At 41.9% G+C, this 6,551-nt stretch overlaps 1 long non-coding RNA gene across 1 annotated transcript in view; it reads right to left on the reverse strand.

The window, feature by feature from the left end:
* LOC104913859 overlaps positions 1–6,523 on the reverse strand; it is a 25,498-nt gene extending 18,975 nt beyond the window's left edge. The window contains exon 1 of the long non-coding RNA XR_795674.3: positions 326–6,523. This is a non-coding gene — a long non-coding RNA (uncharacterized LOC104913859). The remainder of the gene's footprint in view (positions 1–325) is intronic.
* Positions 6,524–6,551: the final 28 nt, after the last annotated feature.

Consider the following 6,551-nt stretch of genomic DNA (forward strand, 5'->3'; position numbering starts at 1 on the left):
TCCTCTTGGGTGACCCTGACACGTTTTCAAGTTCCACCATCCCTGGCTTTAAAGGAATGTGTATCAGAAATGTTATGGCTGCTTTTCAGTCAAACCTCTAGGAGCAAATTAAAAATAAAGTAAAATAAAATAAGAGGAGCAAGAAGCAAAATCTACAGAAGTACAAGAACAGAAAGCCCTGTTCAGAGCACACTCTAAACAAAGCAGATAAAAAATAAGTTAAAGCAAAACTCAGCTACTCTAATTTAAGTAAATTAAAGGAGAAAAAATCCTACCACTTTTCACTCTATCTCACATCAGAGAACAGTCACAACAGAATACTCACATAATGTGATGATGACTTTACTCTTGCACCCAAGGGGTTTCCCTGCCTCTCTCGTACAGTTCTTACAATTATCACATTTGCTCCCATTTTGCATCCTTCCCTAAATCCAGTTTGCCCTGTTTTGAACACTTTGGGCTGACAGAATTGCCTGCTTGCAGTTTCCTTTTACTATCCTTTGATATTTATTTTTTTTTTTACCAGCTGCAAGAGAAAAGTCAAGAGAAAACACAAAACCACGAATCTGCTTATGTGTGCATAATGCATAACTTTGAAGCTGGGTACAACTCAGGTGTCGTTTTCCTGAAAGATCAGGAATGTGAGCAAACTCATGTCAGCTCAACATCCCGAATCCAGCAGAGCAAAGCATCATGAAGGTCCCCTGCACCCCATTTTTTGCTTCTCCACCTATAACCAGAGGGAATGCTGTTGGCCCAGCTCCCTGCTGGAGTAAAAGCCTTGTGTACACAACCTCAATTTTATCTCCAGCCCTTGGAATTAAAAAGCAAAATTCTGTCTTGTGCTCACTTCGCTTGAGATCAAATTCCTTCCATTCATTCAAACAAGAAATTTGTTCTCTCAAAAAAGTCACTGAAATTACAAACAGAAAATAACAACTAAAAGTGAAAAAAATAAGTTTGAATAACTCTAGATGATTTGCATTAGTATTACTCCACACACACCAACTTTCAAACCACAGAAATAACAGTGTTCTTGATAGTCATTTGCCTCTGTGCCGTGCTATAATGAAGAAAATCTGTTTTCTTGTTACTGCAAGATACCAGTGAAACTGTTGGACAATATCTGAAATGGGAAGAAGTATTAAGAAAAGTCAGATGATCTGAAATTTGTTATTTGCATGCAGCTAATAAGACTAATGTTCACAGGCATTGCTATCTATAAATTAATGGAAAATGAGCTGGGCAATTAGCTGGAAGCAAAATAAGCATCCCCATCTCCTGTAAAACACAGTGCAGTATTTTATAAAGAAGCGTTTGATCAAACAATCATTTGATCTTGAGGTCTGTGTAACCAAAGTTTTCAATCACTTCTCCTTGGCTGCCACGAGTTTCAGAATTACAGAAGCTGTATCATTTTGTCAACCTTCAATGCACAGAAACGTTGAGGCATGTCCCCACAAGATGATTATCTGTCTGACTTGCAGTTGAAAGCTATTAGATGTTACTTTTTACATTAGCTGAGAATTGCCCAGTTGCAGTTTTTAAGTCTGTTAAGGATGACAAAGATGGGCATGACAGAGAGACTTGCCGTGATTAAATGCTACTTGAATTTATTTCACAATGTGCTAAATGTTTCTTATGATACGATCTTAAAATTAGAACAAACTGATCTTGTACCTACTGAAGTTTATGACATGATGAATTCTTTAGAGAGTAAATTACAATGAAGCATTGATAGCAAATTACTTGGTTATAAACGTAGCTCATCCAAAAACACATCATTACAGGAACAATGTGAAGGATTTTATTCGGTAGTATACGTCTGCTCTCATTTCTGATTTCACATTCTGATTACAGCAAATAAGATTATTTTCACCTTAGACAATCATTTTCTCTGGGGAGAAAAAAAAAAACAAAACTTTACAACATGTGCTGAAGAGCTGTGATTTTACAGGAAGCTGAACTGGGACTGTTTGATGAGAAATACTGGATATATTATACACTACGAGGTTAAGTGGAGAGTGTGTGTGATGTACTTCAAAAGCCTGGAATTTGGACATGGTACATTTATCTATCTTCAGAGTTCCAGTTCTTTCAGTTTCTTACAGCTCATGGATTTAATTATGCCCATTTCTACCTCAAATGCAGAAGTGGAACAAATAATTTCCTTGGATAAACAGACTGAGCAGATTGCAGAAGACCACAAAATATCGATTATGTTAAGTTTGAACTTCAAATTAAGGCACAAATGAAGGTTAATTTCAGTTATTCGTGTGAAGAGTCATGAATTGCTTTAAAATGTATGAAAAGTATCAGAACTGGCCGTAAGTACTATTTTCAGTAACACATTTACCTTTAAAGGATTGAATTGTATATTCAAGGGTAGCAGACGTGAACACAAGGAGAAAAAAAAATGGGATTTACTGACAGAAAGAACATTTCTTTATATTGCCCCTTCAAAGTGGCTTCCTCCCCTAAAGTGCACAGCCATTTCCCAGGCAGGTGGTCGTCCATCACTGCAGGTACAAGAAAGGCTGTGGTCAGAACAGCTCTGTATTTTTGCTGCTTTTGCTAGAATAAGTGACAATAACCTGCTTCAGCTCCTGTCATCGTTGCTTTCTTTTGCAAGCGCTAAGAATGTGGCTGCTGTTATTACTATTAAATTTGTAGTATGGTTGTTCTGGAGTCCCTACAAACATGCTTCACTTTGGGAAGCTGTGCTGAATTCTGAGGTCACAGGGTCACATACACTGCGTTCACACTTCCCTTGGGGATGCAGTGCGAGTTTAAGCTGGGGAAACTGAGTTTCTCTCCACAATAAAACCAGAGAAAATGCCAACATGAAGGCTGTTCAGATAAACTGGAATATGGGGCTTCTCTGTCTTGACACTGCAGAGGGAGATCAGGCAACTAATGGGCTCCAGCACCACGAAGCAGCTCCCTGGCATGGCATTATATCCCCACCACATCACAAGAGGCTCCCAGCCGTGGCATCAAGGTGTTGTGAGCACAAAGCTTTCCTGGGTAAGTCTTGATCACCTTGAATTGAACCTGTGAGATGTTTCTGTCTTTAGCAGCAAAGTGGACCAAAGCTTCTCCACATACCTTTTCAGCCCCACACTTGTTTGGAGTCAAACACTTCTGGCATTTAAGGCTTTAGGAAGCTTCATATCATTGTGTCTTCTTTATAGTATTTGCACATATCCACACCCAGCACTTCATTTTCTTAAAATACAAATACGCACATGTGTAATAAAAATGCTGACAAGTCATAAGAGTTCAAAATGATTTAAACCTGGAAAAATGTACCTATTTCTAATATTTCTGACCTGCTGCCCATCACTGCAATGATGCAGAATAGTACTGAAAGGGCCATGTGCCCCGGACTGTCAGCTGGCATCAGCAAAGGTGCTGGGAGCATTGCACAGCTCCACTGTAAAGCCACTGACTGTTTTCATGTCATCACACGAAGCACAGAAATAAACAGCTCCTCTCCTATGATCACAGCATGGAAGCTTTGTTTTGCTGTCTATCCCTTCTCATTAAAAGCATAAAGCACAACATAAGATAGGAATTAGACACAGAGGCAGGCGATCGCAGCAGAGCCATGGGGAAGAGTTCAGGAGCCCAAGGGCTGGCACACGTGCTGACGGATCCTGTCCTGCTGCCAGCTGCACCTCCAGAGGCACAGCTGAACCTCGCTCACTGAGCAGAGGAACAAGGCACAGGCAATTGAGGCCACACAGACGTGTGCACCCATTTCCTTCTCTGGACCTCTGTGCAGGTGGTAAGAGAAACCCAGCAAACTGTCACAAAGCTGTTGCTTTTTCTTTTCTAAGCTCTTTTTCAAAACAAACACGCACATGCTCTTTTCCTGTGAAACAAATTTAGTTTTTTTCCTATTTAAGTTACAAACACATCAGAAATCTTCCTCACCACAGTGCATCCTGTCTGACATTTAGAGCACAAACTTTTCAGTGCAGGGTCTCTTTATTTTTCAGTGTCTCACGCGATGCCAAGTCGTAGCCTCAGTGTTAAAAAGTAAGTAGGAAATGCCCACGCTCCTATAGAAGTTTAAAGGATATATGATAGCTTATGTCTGATACACACAATATTGTCAGTAAAACAGGCCTGTGCAACATACCCATCTATTCATACACAGTAAAACAGATCCTGACTTACATGCTTGGGCATACACACATGGTGCCATAGATATATATATATAAAGGAGGCCCTTGAAAATGTGCATGCATGTCTCTCGTTTATAAAAGCCATCAGGATCCAATCAGATTGGGAGAAATAGCAAAGAGCAGAGCAAAAAAAGGTGTGCAGCAGGAGTCCTCTGCATGAAGCTCACAAAATGATAATGGACCTCTGGAGATCCTCCAGTCTAACCCAGCTAAAGCACATTACCTCAGGTAGGTTACACAGAACAAGTATCCAGGTGGGTTCTGAGTACGTCCAGAGAAGGAGACTCCACCAACCCTATGGGCAACCTGTTCCAGCGCTGCTATCCTCAAAGTAAAGAAGTTTTTCATCATGTTCAGATGGAACTTGATCCGTTCCAATTTGTGCTCATTACTCCTCGTTCTGTCACTGGGCCCCATGAAAAGAGCCTGGCCTCATTCACTTGACTCTTGCCCTTTGGATATTTAGAAGCATTGATAAGATCCCCCCTCAGTCTTCTCCCTACCGGCCATGTTCCTTTTAATACATCCCAGGTACCATTGGCATTCCTGGCCATCAGGGCACACTGCTGGCTCATGGTCACTCTGTTGGCCACCAAAACACTCAGGTCCTTTGCAGAGCTCCTTTCCCACAGGTCAGCCTCTAATGTATACTGATGCACGCAATTATTCCTCCCCACATGTAGGACTCTACACTTGCTCCTGTTGAACCTTGTAAGGTTCCTCTCTGCCCAACCCTCAAGCCTGTCCTGTGCTGCTGAATGGCAGCCGACTTCTGATGTGTCAGCCACTCCTCTCAGCTTCATATCATCAGCACACTTGCTGAGATTGAGCTCTATCCCATCATCCAGGTCACTGATGAAGATGTTTAACAAGACTGGATCCAGCACCGATCCCTGGGGAGCACTAATAGGGACAGGCCTCCAGCCAGACTCTGCACTACTGATCACAACCCTCTGAGCTCTGAATCTTCTTTGATTCTGACCACATTCCAGCTTTCAGTATCATTCACACCCATGTGAAACTACAACAGTGGATAGTAGTCTGCACTCTTGACAAGCTCGTGAGTCTGGGGTTTGGGAAGGAGCCACAGACATTGGGCCCTTGACTGCACACCCACAGCTCAGCCTGACCCTTTTCCCAGGCAGAAGCACGGGAGAAGCACCTCCTTCACCAGCTCCCAAGCTCCAGGTCCAGCAGGCGCCATGATGACATCAACTTTGCTTTCGCAATGATTTAACTTCTTTCAGATCAGCAGTGGACCAGCAAGGGTGACTAACACATACATCAGCTCTAGAAAATTATCAACATACCTAACATGGTGCTGGCCTTCAGAAACGAACTATTCTGTTTCATGAGTCAATTTGTTGTGTGTCTGGGGAAAGAACGTATGAAACCAAATGTTGCATCTCCATAAGAAGATACAGGCAAGCTGCCTGTGCCCCACAGAAAAATCAGTCCTCATGCAGATATAGCAGAGCTCACTGTTTTATCTCATTTCTGTTATTTTATGCTACTCCCCTCCAGCTCCAGCTCCTGTTCTTACTCTCCACGCAAGCACAGAAAAAGAAGCTTCCTTCTCTTAACTGACATCTGCAACAAACATGCTGATACTTGAGATATAAACTGGGAGGCTGGCATTATAACAGAGCCTCTAAATCAACCTCGGGACCTCGTTAGCATAATTAGAGATAGGATAGGTATCTTACAAGATCCAGGACAAAAAGCAGAAAAACAGTAATAACAATAAAAAATATAGCTGTATACCCAGCAACTGCTGGGGGTTCAAGAGCAAGTCATATCTTGTGTGAGATAAATGCGTTTTATATGATGTTTAATCTCACAGGAATTCTGTCAGAAATACTCAGAAGCTTGTTAGATGAAAATAAGAGTATTTACGCACGTGAACAGTAAAAGATTATTGCGTGGAAGAGCTATTGTGGTGTGCATCTTGCAATCACAAGTGTACTAAAAATTAACGTTCTGTTCACTGCTCTTTTCTACTGATCTAAAGATTCAGAGAACACAGTTCTGGTACTTCTTTCAATTGAAACTCAGGTAAGACGAAGAAACGCAGTGGAAATGATTTGTTTGAGATCAACAGGAAATCAATGACAGATACAGAACAGTGCCCATCTGTGAGGTCTCTGACCAGACGTAATGACTCCAACTAGCCTAACCTGGAACTTCCATCTTCTGCCCATGGGCTCAGGAGCCCCATTTAAGCTCAGCCCCAAGTCTCCAGTAGGAGAGCTCAGTCCCTGTAGGAGACCCATTATCCCTTCAACTCCCAGTATCTTTGGGAACAGCAGATGCTTGCTGCACCCTGATGTTATCCCAAGACACCACCATGCTTTACTT

Source organism: Meleagris gallopavo, chromosome 21 (assembly GCF_000146605.3).
Source record: "Meleagris gallopavo isolate NT-WF06-2002-E0010 breed Aviagen turkey brand Nicholas breeding stock chromosome 21, Turkey_5.1, whole genome shotgun sequence".
NCBI classification, from domain to species: domain Eukaryota; kingdom Metazoa; phylum Chordata; class Aves; order Galliformes; family Phasianidae; genus Meleagris; species Meleagris gallopavo.